Genomic DNA, 19,304 nt, shown 5'->3' on the forward strand with positions numbered 1-19,304 from the left:
TAGAGACCCCCACTATCTATACACACACATAAAGAAGTCTCTAGAGAGGGGCTCTCCTGGGCACCCCTCCCTAGCGACCACCCACTATCTACACCCCCACCCCCCCACACACAATGAAGTCTCTAGAGAGGGGGTCTCCTTAGCACCCCACTCTAGAGACCCACACTAGCTATACACACAAACGCACACAGAGGTCTCTAGAGAGGGGCTCTCCTGGGTGCCCTTCTCCAGAGATCCCTGCTTGGTACACACATACACATAGGTCTCTAGAGAGGGGCACCCAGGAGAGCTCTCCTGGGCGCCCCTCTCTAGAGACCCCCGCTATCTACACACCCACACAGAAGTCTCTAGAGAGCGGCTCTCCTGGGCACCCCTCCCTAGAGACCCCCACTAGCTATACACACACACACACAAAGAAGTCTCTAGAGATGGGCACTCCTTGGCGCCCCTCCCTAGAGACCCCCCACCAGAAAAGCAGTGAGGTCTCTAGAGAGGGGCTGTCCTGGGCACCCTTCTCTAGAGACCCCCGCTATCTACACACACACACACACACACACACACACGTCTCTAGAGAGGGGCTCTCCAGGGCACCCCTCCCTAGAGACCCCCACCATCTATACACACACACACACATCTCTAGAGAGGGGGTCTTCTTAGCACCCCTTCCTAGAGACCCCCACTAGCTATACACACAAACGCACACAGAAGTCTCTAGAGAGGGGCTCTCCTGGGTGTCCTTCTCCAGAGACCCCTGCTTGGTACACACATACACAGAGGTCTCTAGAGAGGTGCACCCAGGAGAGCTCTCCTGGGCACCCCTCTCTAGAGAGCCCCACTATCTACACACACACACACACACACACACAAAGAGATCTCTAGAAAGGGGCTCTCCTGGGCGCCCCTCTCTAGAGATCTCCACTATCGACACACACTCAAAGAAAGAGAGATCTCTAGAGAGGGGCTCTCCTGGGCACCCCTCCCTAGAGACCCCCTCCACAAACACAGACAGAGCGAGGTCTGTACAGAGGGGCACTTGTAGCCCCCTTCCCTAGAGAGCCCCCTTCCCCACACACACACACCCCTCCGAGGAAGAAAGAGACAGGCGGGGGGGGGGAGTATCTTTATTTCCATCACGATCTTCTCCGCAGTGGCGGGGAGTTCCAGGCACCCATCCAGCCACCCACCCACCCAGCAGCGGGACTCCTCTCTTCTCCTCCCCGGGAGAATGTCGGAGCTGCTCCGGGTCTGCTCCGCTCCGCCGCCGCGGGGTCCGGGCTGCCTGCCGGGGCTGTCATCTGCTGCTTCGCCGCCTCCTCGGTCTCTTGCTGGAGCTGCCGCCGCCACGTCCTCCTCCGAAGCGCCCTCGAGATTTATGGCAGAAGCCTCGCCCGGGCACGCCCCTTCCGGCAGGCTGCTGGCCAATCGGCGCCCGCCCCGCCCCCGCCGCGCTGGCCAATCCCGGGAGCGCCGCAGAGGGGTGGGGCTGAGGGCGGAGCGCTCATTAGGAGGCGGAGGCGCTTGGCGCGCGGACTGGAGAGGGGACTCCGCGCTGGCCCTGCTGCCTGGGGCGCCCCCGCCTTCCCCGCCAGGACCCGCGTGAATCCGAGAGGAGCGTCGATCTCTGCGGAGAGAAGCCGGGAGGCTGCCCCGGAGGAGGCTCGTGCAGCTGCCGTTCGCGGGTCCGGTCCTGGGTATGGTAGACTCGCCTCTCCTGTTGGATTCTGCTCTGGCCGCTCCCTCGGAGGAGGGGGGAGGGGGCGACGCTCTGGCCCTGCAGGAGGATGATAGAGACGCTGCTTCCACGCAGCAGCCCCGCCCCCCCGCAGCCAGACATATTATATGGGGGGAGGAAGGAAGGAAGGAAGGAAGCCCCCCCCTGCAGCACACACACCCCCCTCGGGCCCCCCAGGAAGAGAGGGGGGAAGGGAGCCAGCAGGCACGGAGGGGCTCCCTCCTAGCTCCCAGCGGGAGTGCCTGGGCCCTTCCCTGGGGAAGCCTCTGGTGCTTGGGGGGCAGGAGGGGGGCATTTGAAGAGCATCCTGTGCTGCTGAGGGACCCTGGACTGCCCCCGGGAGGCTCCTCTGAGTCCCAGGCCAAGCTCAGGGCACCCCAGAGGAGCAGCAGAGAAGAGGCTCTTGCAGCAAAGCGGGACACTGAGGAAGCAGAAGCACAGTGCAAAGGTGGGAGTTGGCAACTGTGATCCTCTTGCAGGGGTGCAGGGAAGGAAGGCACAGCCCAGACACCCAAGAAGTGGGGTGGGGGGGAGGCTCTCACAGACTCGTGCAGGGGTGCCCAGCTTGGACCCTCCAGTGGTTGCCGGACTACAGCTCCCATCCTCCCCAAGCACAGTGCCCAGCACTCAGGGATGATGGGAATTGTAGTCCAACAGCCTGAGGACCAAAGTTGAGCAGCCCTGGTCTAGAGGCTGAGAGGACGAGGAGGGAGGGAGGGAGAGAGAAAATCCCGCGGTCCACATACCACCGTGCCCAGAGTAAAGGCTGACTCCATCTGGCTGCAGCTCCCCCCAGTTGGGAGACTGGAACCAGAGGCCGATGCCTGAACAGACCTGCGCCACCTGATCAGTCGTGGTGTCGTGCAATGCCACAAACAACAAGCGAGAACAAACTTGGTTCCTTTAGAAGCCAAGGCAAGGCCTTTCAAACTTTTAAAATGGGGGCAGGGGGGCAGCAGATTTAAAATGTATCTCTTATTTGTGTTGTCATGTTTGATGTCTCTTTAACATTGCTGTGAGCTGGGTAGAGAACAATTTGTTATGGGGCTGCTAACCAAGTTTGTTGTTGTTGCTTGTCCTCGTGTGAAATAAAGGCAGGTGACCTGCTGACTGACAGATACCTCGTTTTACATACACAATCCTGCCACTGAAATGAGCTGCACACACTCCTTTTGAGAGCAGAAAAAGTACTAGGGGAAATATGCTTGGGATATGTTCAAAGGAGGTTGGGATTTTTAAAAGCACAAATACTGAATTAATCCTTTTCACTTTTATTGCTCTCAAGGGATTTTAAACACTCAAGGATACATCTAAAACAACATGATGCCCCCAGAAAGCAGAAGATCCTTTCAGATTCAAATGTACTGTGATTCAAGCTTACCATATATGGCCATTAGACAATAAAATGGCTAATGTTTTAATTGAAATCCTTCAAATTGCAAATGGTTCCTTTACTTCCAATTGAAATTCTAAAACAGAAATCCCCATTTCTTCACCATTTCCACTGTGGGTACTTTGAGGTTTAGTAGGATTCCCGTTCTGGCTGAAGCTCTTTCCACTCTCTGAGCACGTATATGGTTTCTACACAGTGTGGGTTCTTTGATGCCAATTAAGATTTCCACTCCTGCTGAAGCTCTTTCCACACTCCAAGCATTTAAAAGGTTTCTCTCCAGCGTGAGTCATTTGATGTAAATTGAGGTAGTCACTCCCACTAAACCACACTCCAAGCATTTATATGGTTGCTTCCCTGTGTCCATTTTGCACTGAGGCTGAAAGCTTGGTTCAGAACTGAAGTTTTTCCTGCTTGCAGGGCAGGGACTTCTTTCCCTCTTGTTTTTTGGATTCTGGTTTTATAGATGTCACCCAACTGGGAAGCAGAAGGTCTCTCCTTGTTCTTCTCTTTTGCTGCAGGTTTTGCTTCTCTGTTCTTCTCTTTTTCCGTCTGAACAAATTTCTGAACCATCCGTGTGAACCATTTCTTCCTTGATGTGTTTTCCCTTTGGGGGGAAAGGAGACTGTGCTGGTTTTAACATATCATGCACAATTATACAGGTACCTTCCTATGCTTAGGAAGAGATATCTCATTTTTTTATCCTCACAATCTCCCTGTGAGGTGGGCCAGGCTAGGGGAGAGATGGGATGGCTTCACTGTGGCATGATAGAGAAGAACACTGAAGCACTTCTCATTCCCTGCTAAATGAGGGGAAAGAGGCACCTTTGAAAGTGGTGATTCTCTGACATTTAGTAGGGGGAGAGCCACTGGCCCTATCCGTCCCCAGCACAGCCTCCCTCCAATGGCTCTTTCTTTTCAGGTGGTGGAAATAATTTGCACACAGGCTGACCAGCTCTCCAGTGGCTTCCGCCATAGTAGCCCCCCTGTCCTGCCCTACTAGTCAGAAGGAGCCAGGCAGGGAGCCTGGGGGGGCGGGCGGGCTGCAGCCAGGCCTGCTCTTGGTTTCAGCAACAAGAAGCCACGTGGAGGGCGCTGGGGATGCTGCCCCCCCTTCCCCCAGCCTCTTTCAAGACTGTAAGCCCCTTTGGGGCAGGGAACCATCTTCAGGCCCTCTGGTGGTGCCCTTTGGTGGAACCATCCCTGCTAACTGGGCCAAGAAGAGGCACCTTTGGAAGTGGGCTTACCGTATATGGCCATTATAAAATAAAATGGCTAATTGAAATCCTTCAAACTGCAAATGGTTCCTTTACTTCCAATTGAAATTCTAAAACAGAAATCCCCATTCCGTCACTATTTCCACTGTGGGTACTTTGAGGTTTAGTAGGATTCCCGTTGTGGCTGGAGCTCTTTCCATCCTCCGAACACATATATGGTTTCTACACAGTGCGGGTTCTTTGATGCTGATTTTAAGATTTCCACTCGTGCTGAAGCTCTTTCCACACTCCAGGCAGTTATATGGTCTCTCTCCAGTGTGGGTTCTTAGATGTGAAGTGAGGTGGGAACTCACACTGAAGCTCTTTCCACACTCCAGGCATTTATGGGGTTTCCCCCTTGTGTTCATTTCCCACTGTGATTGAAAGCTTGGTTCCGAACGGAAGATTTTGCTGTACTCAGGGCAGGGACTTCTTTCTCCTGTTATTTTTGAGATTATTGTTTTACAGATGCCACCCTGCTGGGAAGCAGAAGGTCCCTTCTTGTTCTTCTCCACTGCTTAAGGTTTTCCTTCTGTTGTTCCCTCTTTTTCCGTCTGATCCCTCTGAACAGTCGTGGATGGGGCCTACTCTCCTAGCCCTCACCTGCTGAAACAAAGAGAGAGTCAGAGCCTGAGATAAGAAAGGCGTTCCCTTCTCAAAGGGCAGCACAGAGGGACTCCTCTGATCACAGAAGAACCACGAAGCCGCCCTGCTCTGGGTGACTGAGTCCTGGGGAGAGACGGCAGGCAGAGCCCTTGCTGTGTCCCTCTAAGGTCTCAAGCCAGCAGCAACCTGGCCTGCTCCCAAGGGTTTCTGCCCCCCTGACAAGATCAGCGGAGGGGGCTCTGCTCCGCGTGCCAACAGTGAGAGAGATTCGGTTGCCGAGTACATGGGACGGGGCCTTCTCAGTCATGGCCCCCAGGCTTTGGAGAGCTTTCCCGGCTGGCGTCCGCTCCTCCTTGACAGTTTTTAGGAAAAGAGTAACTGGGCTCTTCACCTGGGCTTTTGAATGAAAAGTATTGTTTGACTACTGCTACTTTGTGTTTTATGTATTATTGTTTTTTAATGGATCATTAAATGTTATTTATATTCTTTTTCTATCTATATGATCTGTATTCTTGTATTTTAATTGTGCAATGTTTTGATTAGATTGCAAACCACTTTAAGAACATAAGAACAGCCCAAGATCAGGCCCAAGAATGCCCATCTACTCCAGCGTCCTGTTTCGCACAGTGGCCCACCAGATGCCACTGGAAGCCACAGACAGGAGTTGAGGGCGTGCCCTCTCTCCTGCCATTACTCCCCTGCAACTGGTACTCAGAGGCGCTTTGAAATTACTTTATCAAAAAGCAGTATGTAAACTGAACAATAAATAAATACACCCAGCTCAGTGGGTTGGGGAAGCGGGTGGGGTCACAATCAGGATTCCATCTCCTTTACTGGGGGGCCCATTGGGAAACTCCCCTGGTTTTGATGTCTGTACTTTGCATATATCACACACCGGGATGTCTCCTTTGCTGGGAGAAGTGGCCATGGGAGGGAGGAGTATTGAAGCCCCCCCCCCCGGATGGTTAGGCTGGGTGAGTCCAAGACTGACCCTGAAGCCCCCTTCTGTGGATTTCATGGCAGGATCCAACTTCTCTCGCCCAGACTTCTTCAAAGCCTCAGTACTTTTGTCAATATGGAATATCTGCAAACCAGCCCGGCCCTGTTTTCCTCCTTGATGTGGACTCGAAACCCGCTAGGCTTGCTGAAATGAAGCAAGCCTCAAGGAAGCTCCCTGACTGGTTTCATTCCTAGAAGCAAAAGTCAGGCTAAGAAAGCAAGGCTGAATTTTTATTTTTTGGGAAAGGAGTCTGGCCATATTGTACACAATTATCTCGGTGCCTCCGTGTGCTCCGGAAGGAACACTTCATTTTTTATCCACACAATATATACCGCCCAAAGACAAAAGTTTGGGGATGTATACAAATTTGATTAAATAAATAAAATAATAAATAATATCCCTGTGAGGTGGGCCAGGCTAGAGGAGAGATGGGATGGCTTCACTGTGGCATGATAGAGAAGAACACTGAAGCACTTCTCATTCCCTGCTAAATGAGGGGAAAGAGGCACCTTTGAAAGTGGCGATTCTCTGACATTTAGTAGGGAGAGCCACTGGCCCTATCCATCCCCAGCACAGCCTCCCTCCAGTGGCGCTTGTTGCTCTTTCTTTTCAGGTGGTGGATCTGCGCACACACTGAGGAGCTTTCCAGTGGCTTCAGCAACTCCCATAGGATCCCCCCCCCCGCCCCGTGTCCTATCCTACTAATCAGACAGCCAACACCTAAAGGGAACACCAACAACCAGGGCCCCAGGTAGCCAAGAGGGGCGGGGGCTGCTTGGAGCGGGGGCTGGAGACAGGCTTGCAGTCTGTTTTTCAGCAGCAAGCCACGTGGCAGGCGATGTTGATGGTGCCATGTTCCCCCAGCACTGGACTTCAGCCCCGACTCCCAGCTTTCCCCAGGCCCCCCACAGCCCCTCAAGCAGAACGAGAGCAACTTCCACAAGTTGGACTGAAGGTTACTTTAAATGGGTTTATTTTATTTTATATGAGTTATGGTTTTGATGGGGGTGTTTTCATTGGTGAACTGCCCAGAGATTTCATGCCCTCCAAGCAGCCCCAACACTTCCTTCCAAGCAGCCCAACACCAGGACATAGGAAGCTGCCATATACTGAGTCAGACCACTGGTCCCTCTAGCTCAGGATTGTCTACCCAGACTGGCAGCATCTTCTCCAAAGTTGCAGGCAGGAATCTCTCCCAGCCCTATCTTGGAGATGCTGCCAGGGAGGGAACTTAGAGCCTAGATGCTCTTCCCAGAGCAACTGCATCCCCTAAGTGGGGGAAGATATTACAGTCCTCATACTATTAGTCTCCCATTCAAATGCAAACCTAACAGACCCTGCTTAGCTAAGGGGAGAAGTCCCACCGCAAAAGCACAGCCCATCACAATCTCTGGGCGCTCTGGAAACAAGGGGGCCGGGGTGGGGGGCGTCTCCTCCAAGCCAGCCCGCAGACTGGGGCTTCCCAACCTGGGGGCCTCCAGAGGGGCCCCCAACTACCACTCCCATCACCCCCCGCTTCCATTTACTGTGGCTGGGGCTGATGGGAGTCGTAGTTCGGCGACAGCGGGCGCAGCACCGGATAGGCGAGGAGCCCTGCTGCAGACGAGCCCGCCCACCCTGAGGCCTTTCCTGGGGGGCAGCCCGCCGCTCCCCGCAGCAGATACACAAACACCCCCCAAGCAGGGCTCAGCGGCTGGGACCACAACTCCCGTCACCCCGCGGCCTCACTTCCGGCCAGCGGGGCATGACGGGCGCTGTAGTTCGAGGGGACCCTCCGGGAACCCCCCGCGGCGGCCTCGCGCCCTCCCCACTCCCAGTTCAAAAGTGGGCTCCAGCTTACCCGTCGCCGATGCCTCCCCTCTTCTTCCCAGTCACGGGGCCGGGGCCGGGGCCGGGGCCTCGCCGAAGGCCGACGGGGAACGGGCGGAAAGAGGGAACCCCCGCCGGGCTGCAGGAGGAGAACGAAGAGCGGCGCTCCAAAATGGCGCCGGCCGCCTCCCCCTCCCATTAGGTCCATCTGCGCAGGCGCAGGGGATCAGGAAGACCTTCTCAACATGGCGGCTGCCGACACACCTTGCACGTCACCGGAGCTTAACACGTCACCGTTTCCACGTCACCGCACCAGAACCTCCCTCCCTCCTCCCTCCCGGGGGGGCACGACCCCCTGCCCCCGTGAGGAGGGGCTACTATAACCGCCAAGAGGCGAGTGGCCTTTTGACTCCATGGAGACTACACTTCCCAGGCTGCTCTGCAGCGGCGGAGGGGGGAGGGCTGGGCTTAGGCCAAAGAGATAAGGGTGTGCTGCTAGAGCACACAGTCACCACAACTCTGGCACGGACACCAAAGAGAAAAGGTGTGCAGCTAGAGGAAAAACGTCGCCACAACTCTGGCACATAGACCAAAGAGATAAGGTGTGCAGCTAGAGGACAAACATCGCCACACCTCTGGCACGTAGGCCAAAGAGATAAGGTGTGCAACTAGAGGAAAAACGTTGCCACACCTCCGGCACGTAGACCAAAGAGATAAGGTGTGCAACTAGAGGAAAAACGTCGCCACACCTCTGGCACGTAGACCAAAGAGATAAGGTGTGCAGCTAGAGGACAAACGTCGCCACAACTCTGGCACAAAGGCCAACGAGATAGGTTTGCAGCTAGACCACACACGTCAACACACCTCCGGCACATAGGCCAAAGAGATAAGGTGTGCAGCTAGAGGACAAATGTCACCAAACTTCCGGCACATAGGCCAAAGACATAAGGTGTGCAGCTAGAGCACACGCGTCGCCACAACTCCAGCACATAGGCCAAAGAGATAAGCTGTGAAGCTAGAGCGCACACATCGCCACACTTCCGGCACATAGGCCAAAGAGATAAGGTGTGCAGCTAGAGCACACACGTCGCCACAGCTCTGGCACATAGGCCAAAGAGATAAGGGTGTGCAGCTAGAGCACACGCGTCGCCACAACTCCAGCAAAGAAGCCAAAGAGATAAGGTGTGCAGCTAGAGCACACGCGTCGCCACAACTCCGGCACAGAGGCCAAAGAGATAAGGTGTGCAGCTAGAGTACAAACATCACCACACCTCCAGCACATAGGAAAAAGAGATAAGGTGTGCAGCTAGAGCAGGTACAACGCCACACCTCTGGCACAGAGGACAAAGAGATAAGGTGTGCAGCTAGAGCACACACGTTGCCACAACTCCGGCACAGAGGCCAAAGAGATAAGGTGTGCAGCTAGAGCACACACGTTGCCACAACACCGGCACAGAGGCCAAAGACATAAGGTGTGCAGCTAGAGCACGCACAACGCCATACCTCTGGCACGTCGGCCAAAGAGATAAGGGTGTGCAGCTAGAGCACACACGTCGCCACAACTCCGGCACATATGCCAAAGAGATAAGGTGTGCAGCTAGAGCACACGCGTCGCCACAACTCCGGCACATAGACCAAAGAGATAACGTGTGCAGCTAGAGAACATGTGTCGCCACACCTCCGGTAAAGAGGCCAAAGAGATAAGGTGTGCAGCTAGAGCACACACGAAGCCACACCTCTGGCACAGAGCCCAAAGAGATAAGGGTGTGCAGCTAGAGCACACACATCACCACAACTCCGGCACATAGACAAAATAGATAAGCTGTGCAACTAGAGCACACACGACGCCACACCTCTGGCACATAGGCCAAAGAGATAAGGGTGTGCAGCTAGAGCACACACGTCGCCACAACTCCGGCAAAAAGGCCAAAGAGATAAGGTGTGCAGTGAGAGCACATACGTCGCCACACCTCTGGCACATAGGCCAAAGAGATAAGGGTATGCCGCTAGATCACACGCGTCGCCACAACTCCGGCACAAAGGCCAAAGAGATAAGGTGTGCAGTTAGAGCACAAATATCACCACACCTCCAGCACATAGGACAAACAGATAAGGTGTGCAGCTAGAGCACATACGTCGCCACAACTCTGGCACATAGGCCAAAGAGATAAGGGTGTGTAGCTAGAGCACACGCGTCGCCACAACTCTGGCACAGAGGCCAAAGAGATAAGGTGTGCAGCTAGAGCACGCACAATGCCACACCTTAGGCACATAGGACAAAGAGATAAGGGTGTACAGCTAGAGCACACGGGTCGCCACAACTCCGGCACAGAAACCAAAGAAATAAGAGTGTGCAGCTAGAGCACAGACATCACCACTACTCCGGCTCAGAGGCCAAAGAGATAAGGTGTGAAGCTAGAGCACATGCGTCATCAAACCTCCGGCACAGAGGCCAAACAGATTACGGTGTGCAGCCAGAACACACACATCGCCACAAATCCGGCACAGAGGCCAAAGAGATAAAGTTTGGTGCTAGAGCACACGCGTCGCCACATCTCCGGAACAGTGGCCAAAGAGATAAGTTGTGCAGCAAGAGCACACGCATCGCCACACCTCCGGCACAAATGCCAAAGAAATAAGGGTGTGCTGCTAGAGCACACACATCGCCACTACTCCGGCTAAGAGGCCAAAGAGATAAGGTGTCCAGCTAGAGCACACACGTCGCAACAACTCTGGCACATAGGCCAAAAAGATAAGGTGTGCAGCTAGAGCACACACGTCGCCACAACTCTGGCACATAGGCCAAAGAGATAAGGTTGTACAGCTAGAGCACACATGTCCCCACACCTCTGGCACATAGGCCAAAGAGATAAGGGTGTGCAGCTAGAGCACAAGCGTCGCCACAACTCCGGCAAAGAGGCCAAAGAGATAAGGTGTGCAGCGAGAGCACACGCGTTGCCACAATTCCGGCACAGAGGTCATAGAGATAAGGTGTGCAGCTAGATCACACGGGTCGCCACAACTCCAGCACAAAGGCCAAAGAGATAAGGTGTTCAGCTAGGGCACATGAGTCGCCACAACTTCGGCACATAGGCCAAAGAGATAACGTGTGCAGCTAGAGCACGCACAACGCCACACCTTCGGCACATAGGCCAAAAAGATAAGCTGTGCAGCTAGAGCACACATGTTGCCACAGCTCTGGAACATTGGCCAAATAGATAAGGGTGTACAGCTAGAGCACACGGGTCGCCACAACTCTGGCACAGAGACCAAAGAGATAAGGTGTACAGCTAGAGCACACATGTCCCCACACCTCCGGTACATAGGCCAAAGAGATAAGGTGTGCAGCTAGAGCACATGCGTCGCCACAACTCCGGCACATAGGCAAAAGAGATAAGGTTGTACAGCTAGAGCACACATGTCCCCACACCTCTGGCACATAGGCCAAAGAGATAAGGGTGTGCAGCTAGAGCACACACGTTGCCACAACTCCGGCACAGAGGTCATAGAGATAAGGTGTGCAGCTAGATCACACGGGTCGCCACAACTCCAGCACAGAGGCCAAAGAGATAAGGTGTGCAGCTAGGGCACATGCGTCGCCAAAACTTCGGCACAGAGCCCAAGGAGATAAGGGTGTGCAGCTAGAGCACACGCGTTGCCACAACTCCGGCACAGAGGCCAAAGAGATAAGGTGTGCAGCTACAGCACACAAGTTGCGACAACTCCGGTACATAGGCCAAAGAGATAAGCTGTGAAGCTAGAACACAAACATCACCACACCTCCAGCACATAGGACAAACAATAAGGGTGTGTAGCTAGAGCACACACATCACCATACCTCCAGCACATAGGCCAAAGAGATAAGGTGTGCAGCTAGAGCACACGCGTCGCCACAATACTGGCACATAGGCCAAAGAGATAAGGTGTGCAGCTAGAGCACACGAGTCACCACAACTCCGGCACAGAGGCCAAAGAGATAAGGTGTGCAGCTAGAGCACACGCGTCGCCACACCTCTGGCACATAGGCCAAAGAGATAAGGGTGTGCAGCTAGAGCACACGCGTTGCAACAACTCCGGCACAGAGGCCAAAGAGATAAGGTGTGCAGCTAGAGCACACACATCACCACAGGTCCGGCACGTAGGCCAAAGATATAAGCTGTGTAGCTAGAGCACACACGTCACCACAACTCCGGCACATAGGCCAAAGAGATAAGGGTGTGTAGCTAGAGCACACACATCACCACACCTCCAGCACATAGGCAAAAGAGATAAGGTGTGCAGCCAGAGCACACGCGTCGCCACAACTCTGGCACAGAGGCCAAAGAGATAAGGGTGTACAGCTAGAGCACACGGGTCGCCACAACTCTGGCACAGAGGCCAAAGAGATAAGGTGTGCAGCTAGACCACATGAGTCACCACACCTCTGGCACATAGGCCAAAGATATAAGGTGTGCAGCTAGAGCACACACGTCGCCACAACTCCGGCAGAGAGGCCAAAGAGATAAGGGTGTGCAACTAGAGCACACATGCCGCCACACCTCGGGCACATAGACCAAAGTGATAAGGGTGTGCAGCTAGATCACACACGTCACCACAACTCTGGCACGTAGGCCAAAGAGATCAGGTGTGCAGATAGAGCACACGCGTCGCCACAACTCCGGCAAAGAGGCCAAACAGATAAAGTGTGCAGCTAGAGCACAAATGTCCCCACACCTCTGGCACATAGGTCAAAGACATAGGGGTTTGCAGCTAGAGCACACGCGTCGCCAAAACTCCCACACATAGGCCAAAGAGATAAGGTGTGCATCTAGAGGACATGTGTCACCACAACTCCGGCACAGAGGCCAAAGAGATAAGGTGTGAAGCTAGAGCACACACGACGCCACACCTCTGGCACAGAGCCCAAAGAGATAAGGGTGTGCAGCTAGAGCACACACATCACCACACCTCCGGCACATAGGCCAAAGAGATAAGCTGTGAAGCTAGAGCACAAACATCACCACACCTCCAGCACATAGGACAAACAGATAAGGTGTGCAGCTAGAGCACACACGTCACCACAACTCTGGCACAGAGGCCAAAGAGGTAAGGCTTGGTGCTAGAGCACACGCATCACCACACCTCCGGCACATAGGCCAAAGAGATAAGGTGTGCAGCTAGAGCACACGCGTCGCCACATCTACGGAACAGTGGCCAAAGAGATAAGCTGTGCAGCTGGAGCACACACATCGCCACTACTCCGGCTCAGAGGCCAAAGAGATAAGGTGTTCAGCTTGAGCACAAGCGTCGCCACACCTCTGGCACAGAGGCCAAAGAGATAAGGTGTGCAGCTAGAGCACACACATCACCACAGGTCCGGCACGTAGGCCAAAGATATAAGCTGTGTAGCTAGAGCACACACATCACCACACCTCCAGCACATAGGCAAAAGAGATAAGGTGTGCAGCCAGAGCACACGCGTCGCCACAACTCTGGCACAGAGGCCAAAGAGATAAGGGTGTACAGCTAGAGCAGACGGGTCGCCACAACTCTGGCACAGAGACCAAAGAGATAAGGTGTACAGCTAGAGCACACATGTCCCCACACCTCCGGTACATAGGCCAAAGAGATAAGGTGTGCAGCTAGAGCACATGCGTCGCCACAACTCCGGCACATAGGCCAAAGAGATAAGGTTGTACAGCTAGAGCACACATGTCCCCACACCTCTGGCACATAGGCCAAAGAGATAAGGGTGTGCAGCTAGAGCACACACGTTACCACAACTCCGGCACAGAGGTCATAGAGATAAGGTGTGCAGCTAAATCACACGGGTCGCCACAACTCCAGCACAAAGGCCAAAGAGATAAGGTGTGCAGCTAGGGCACATGCGTCGCCACAACTTCGGGACAGAGCCCAAGGAGATAAGGGTGTGCAGCTAGAGCACACGCGTTGCCAAAACTCCGGCACAGAGGCCAAAGAGATAAGGTGTGCAGCTACAGCACACAAGTTGCGACAACTCCGGCACATAGGCCAAAGAGATAAGCTGTGAAGCTAGAACACAAACATCACCACACCTCCAGCACATAGGACAAACAATAAGGGTGTGTAGCTAGAGCATACACATCACCATACCTCCAGCACATAGGCCAAAGAGATAAGGTGTGCAGCTAGAGCACACGCGTCGCCACAATACTGGCACATAGGCCAAAGAGATAAGGTGTGCAGCTAGAGCACACGAGTCACCACAACTCCGGCACAGAGGCCAAAGAGATAAGGGTGTGCAGCTAGAGCACATGTGTTGCAACAACTAAGGCACAGAGGCCAAAGAGATAAGGTGTGCAGCTAGAGCACACACATCACCACAGGTCCGGCACGTAGGCCAAAGATATAAGCTGTGTAGCTAGAGCACACACGTCACCACAACTCCGGCACATAGGCCAAAGAGATAAGGGTGTGTAGCTAGAGCACACACATCACCACACCTCCAGCACATAGGCAAAAGAGATAAGGTGTGCAGCCAGAGCACACGCGTCGCCACAACTCTGGCACAGAGGCCAAAGAGATAAGGGTGTACAGCTAGAGCACACGGGTCGCCACAACTCTGGCACAGAGGCCAAAGAGATAAGGTGTGCAGCTAGACCACATGAGTCACCACACCTCTGGCACATAGGCCAAAGATATAAGGTGTGCAGCTAGAGCACACACGTCGCCACAACTCCGGCAGAGAGGCCAAAGAGATAAGGGTGTGCAACTAGAGCACACATGCCGCCACACCTCGGGCACATAGACCAAAGTGATAAGGGTGTGCAGCTAGATCACACACGTCACCACAACTCTGGCACGTAGGCCAAAGAGATCAGGTGTGCAGATAGAGCACACGCGTCGCCACAACTCCGGCAAAGAGGCCAAACAGATAAAGTGTGCAGCTAGAGCACAAATGTCCCCACACCTCTGGCACATAGGTCAAAGACATAGGGGTTTGCAGCTAGAGCACACGCGTCGCCAAAACTCCCACACATAGGCCAAAGAGATAAGGTGTGCATCTAGAGGACATGTGTCACCACAACTCCGGCACAGAGGCCAAAGAGATAAGGTGTGAAGCTAGAGCACACACGACGCCACACCTCTGGCACAGAGCCCAAAGAGATAAGGGTGTGCAGCTAGAGCACACACATCACCACACCTCCGGCACATAGGCCAAAGAGATAAGCTGTGAAGCTAGAGCACAAACATCACCACACCTCCAGCACATAGGACAAACAGATAAGGTGTGCAGCTAGAGCACACACGTCACCACAACTCTGGCACAGAGGCCAAAGAGGTAAGGCTTGGTGCTAGAGCACACGCATCACCACACCTCCGGCACATAGGCCAAAGAGATAAGGTGTGCAGCTAGAGCACACGCGTCGCCACATCTACGGAACAGTGGCCAAAGAGATAAGCTGTGCAGCTGGAGCACACACATCGCCACTACTCCGGCTCAGAGGCCAAAGAGATAAGGTGTTCAGCTTGAGCACAAGCGTCGCCACACCTCTGGCACAGAGGCCAAAGAGATAAGGTGTGCAGCTAGAGCACACACATCACCACAGGTCCGGCACGTAGGCCAAAGATATAAGCTGTGTAGCTAGAGCACACACATCACCACACCTCCAGCACATAGGCAAAAGAGATAAGGTGTGCAGCCAGAGCACACGCGTCGCCACAACTCTGGCACAGAGGCCAAAGAGATAAGGGTGTACAGCTAGAGCAGACGGGTCGCCACAACTCTGGCACAGAGACCAAAGAGATAAGGTGTACAGCTAGAGCACACATGTCCCCACACCTCCGGTACATAGGCCAAAGAGATAAGGTGTGCAGCTAGAGCACATGCGTCGCCACAACTCCGGCACATAGGCCAAAGAGATAAGGTTGTACAGCTAGAGCACACATGTCCCCACACCTCTGGCACATAGGCCAAAGAGATAAGGGTGTGCAGCTAGAGCACACACGTTACCACAACTCCGGCACAGAGGTCATAGAGATAAGGTGTGCAGCTAAATCACACGGGTCGCCACAACTCCAGCACAAAGGCCAAAGAGATAAGGTGTGCAGCTAGGGCACATGCGTCGCCACAACTTCGGGACAGAGCCCAAGGAGATAAGGGTGTGCAGCTAGAGCACACGCGTTGCCAAAACTCCGGCACAGAGGCCAAAGAGATAAGGTGTGCAGCTACAGCACACAAGTTGCGACAACTCCGGCACATAGGCCAAAGAGATAAGCTGTGAAGCTAGAACACAAACATCACCACACCTCCAGCACATAGGACAAACAATAAGGGTGTGTAGCTAGAGCATACACATCACCATACCTCCAGCACATAGGCCAAAGAGATAAGGTGTGCAGCTAGAGCACACGCGTCGCCACAATACTGGCACATAGGCCAAAGAGATAAGGTGTGCAGCTAGAGCACACGAGTCACCACAACTCCGGCACAGAGGCCAAAGAGATAAGGGTGTGCAGCTAGAGCACATGTGTTGCAACAACTAAGGCACAGAGGCCAAAGAGATAAGGTGTGCAGCTAGAGCACACGCATCACCACAGGTCCGGCACGTAGGCCAAAGATATAAGCTGTGTAGCTAGAGCACAGACGTCACCACAACTCCGGCACATAGGCCAAAGAGATAAGGTGTGTAGCTAGAGCACACACATCACCACAGGTCCGGCACGTAGGTCAAAGATATAAGCTGTGTAGCTAGAGCACACACGTCACCACAACTCCGGCACATAGGCCAAAGAGATAAGGGTGTGTAGCTAGAGCACACACATCACCACACCTCCAGCACATAGGCAAAAGAGATAAGGTGTGCAGCCAGAGCACACGCGTCGCCACAACTCTGGCACAGAGGCCAAAGAGATAAGGGTGTACAGCTAGAGCACACGGGTCGCCACAACTCTGGCACAGAGGCCAAAGAGATAAGGTGTGCAGCTAGACCACATGAGTCACCACACCTCTGGCACATAGGCCAAAGATATAAGGTGTGCAGCTAGAGCACACACGTCGCCACAACTCCGGCAGAGAGGCCAAAGAGATAAGGGTGTGCAACTAGAGCACACATGCCGCCACACCTCGGGCACATAGACCAAAGTGATAAGGGTGTGCAGCTAGATCACACACGTCACCACAACTCTGGCACGTAGGCCAAAGAGATCAGGTGTGCAGATAGAGCACACGCGTCGCCACAACTCCGGCAAAGAGGCCAAACAGATAAAGTGTGCAGCTAGAGCACAAATGTCCCCACACCTCTGGCACATAGGTCAAAGACATAGGGGTTTGCAGCTAGAGCACACGCGTCGCCAAAACTCCCACACATAGGCCAAAGAGATAAGGTGTGCATCTAGAGGACATGTGTCACCACAACTCCGGCACAGAGGCCAAAGAGATAAGGTGTGAAGCTAGAGCACAAACGACGCCACACCTCTGGCACAGAGCCCAAAGAGATAAGGGTGTGCAGCTAGAGCACACACATCACCACACCTCCGGCACAGAGGCCAAAGAGATAAGGTGTGAAGCTAGATCACACACGTCACCACAACTCTGGCACGTAGGCCAAAGAGATCAGGTGTGCAGCTAGAGCACACACGTCACCACAACTCTGGCACAGAGGCCAAAGAGGTAAGGCTTGGTGCTAGAGCACACGCATCACCACACCTCCGGCACATAGGCCAAAGAGATAAGGTGTGCAGCTAGAGCACACGCGTCGCCACATCTACGGAACAGTGGCCAAAGAGATAAGCTGTGCAGCTGGAGCACACACATCGCCACTACTCCGGCTCAGAGGCCAAAGAGATAAGGTGTTCAGCTTGAGCACAAGCGTCGCCACACCTCTGGCGGAGAGGCCAAAGAGATAAGGTGTGCAGCTAGAGCACACACATCACCACAGGTCCGGCACGTAGGCCAAAGATATAAGCTGTGTAGCTAGAGCACACACATCACCACACCTCCAGCACATAGGCAAAAGAGATAAGGTGTGCAGCCAGAGCACACGCGTCGCCACAACTCTGGCACAGAGGCCAAAGAGATAAGGGTGTACAGCTAGAGCAGACGGGTCGCCACAACTCTGGCACAGAGACCAAAGAGATAAGGTGTACAGCTAGAGCACACATGTCCCCACACCTCCGGTACATAGGCCAAAGAGATAAGGTGTGCAGCTAGAGCACATGCGTCGCCACAACTCCGGCACATAGGCCAAAGAGATAAGGTTGTACAGCTAGAGCACACATGTCCCCACACCTCTGGCACATAGGCCAAAGAGATAAGGGTGTGCAGCTAGAGCACACACGTTACCACAACTCCGGCACAGAGGTCATAGAGATAAGGTGTGCAGCTAAATCACACGGGTCGCCACAACTCCAGCACAAAGGCCAAAGAGATAAGGTGTGCAGCTAGGGCACATGCGTCGCCACAACTTCGGGACAGAGCCCAAGGAGATAAGGGTGTGCAGCTAGAGCACACGCGTTGCCAAAACTCCGGCACAGAGGCCAAAGAGATAAGGTGTGCAGCTACAGCACACAAGTTGCGACAACTCCGGCACATAGGCCAAAGAGATAAGCTGTGAAGCTAGAACACAAACATCACCACACCTCCAGCACATAGGACAAACAATAAGGGTGTGTAGCTAGAGCATACACATCACCATACCTCCAGCACATAGGCCAAAGAGATAAGGTCTGCAGCTAGAGCACACGCGTCGCCACAATACTGGCACATAGGCCAAAGAGATAAGGTGTGCAGCTAGAGCACACGAGTCACCACAACTCCGGCACAGAGGCCAAAGAGATAAGGGTGTGCAGCTAGAGCACATGTGTTGCAACAACTAAGGCACAGAGGCCAAAGAGATAAGGTGTGCAGCTAGAGCACACGCATCACCACAGGTCCGGCACGTAGGCCAAAGATATAAGCTGTGTAGCTAGAGCACAGACGTCACCACAACTCCGGCACATAGGCCAAAGAGATAAGGTGTGTAGCTAGAGCACACACATCACCACAGGTCCGGCACGTAGGTCAAAGATATAAGCTGTGTAGCTAGAGCACACACGTCACCACAACTCCGGCACATAGGCCAAAGAGATAAGGGTGTGTAGCTAGAGCACACACATCACCACACCTCCAGCACATAGGCAAAATAGATAAGGTGTGCAGCCAGAGCACACGGGTCGCCACAACTCTGGCACAGAGGCCAAAGAGATAAGGTGTGCAGCTAGACCACATGAGTCACCACACCTCTGGCACATAGGCCAAAGATATAAGGTGTGCAGCTAGAGCACACACGTCGCCACAACTCCGGCAGAGAGGCCAAAGAGATAAGGGTGTGCAACTAGAGCACACATGTCGCCACACCTCGGGCACATAGACCAAAGTGATAAGGGTGTGCAGCTAGATCACACACGTCACCACAACTCCGGCACGTCGGCCAACGAGATAAGGTGTGCAGATAGAGCACAAATGTCCCCACACCTCTGGCACATAGGTCAAAGACATAGGGGTTTGCAGCT

The 19,304-nt window shown here is 53.8% G+C and overlaps 2 long non-coding RNA genes across 5 annotated transcripts in view; one reads left to right on the forward strand and one right to left on the reverse strand.

Moving 5' to 3' along the window:
• Nucleotides 1–1,464: 1,464 nt before the first annotated feature.
• Nucleotides 1,465–3,159, forward strand: LOC128336994 (uncharacterized). Its single transcript, XR_008312146.1, has 2 exons — nucleotides 1,465–1,691; nucleotides 3,018–3,159. It is a non-coding gene; the product is annotated as an uncharacterized LOC128336994 (long non-coding RNA).
• The window catches only part of LOC128336993 (uncharacterized), a 28,062-nt gene continuing 11,893 nt past the window's right edge, over nucleotides 3,136–19,304 (reverse strand). The window contains exons 1-2 of one of the 4 annotated variants that reach the window (XR_008312142.1): nucleotides 7,825–8,110; nucleotides 3,136–4,981 (exon numbers count right to left, since the gene is read on the reverse strand). This is a non-coding gene — a long non-coding RNA (uncharacterized LOC128336993). Of the gene's footprint in view, nucleotides 4,985–7,824; nucleotides 8,111–19,304 lie in introns of those variants that run through there. The other 3 variants (XR_008312143.1, XR_008312144.1, XR_008312145.1) reach the window with 3 other exon arrangements.

This window comes from Hemicordylus capensis, chromosome 14 (genome assembly GCF_027244095.1).
Source record: "Hemicordylus capensis ecotype Gifberg chromosome 14, rHemCap1.1.pri, whole genome shotgun sequence".
NCBI lineage: Eukaryota > Metazoa > Chordata > Lepidosauria > Squamata > Cordylidae > Hemicordylus > Hemicordylus capensis.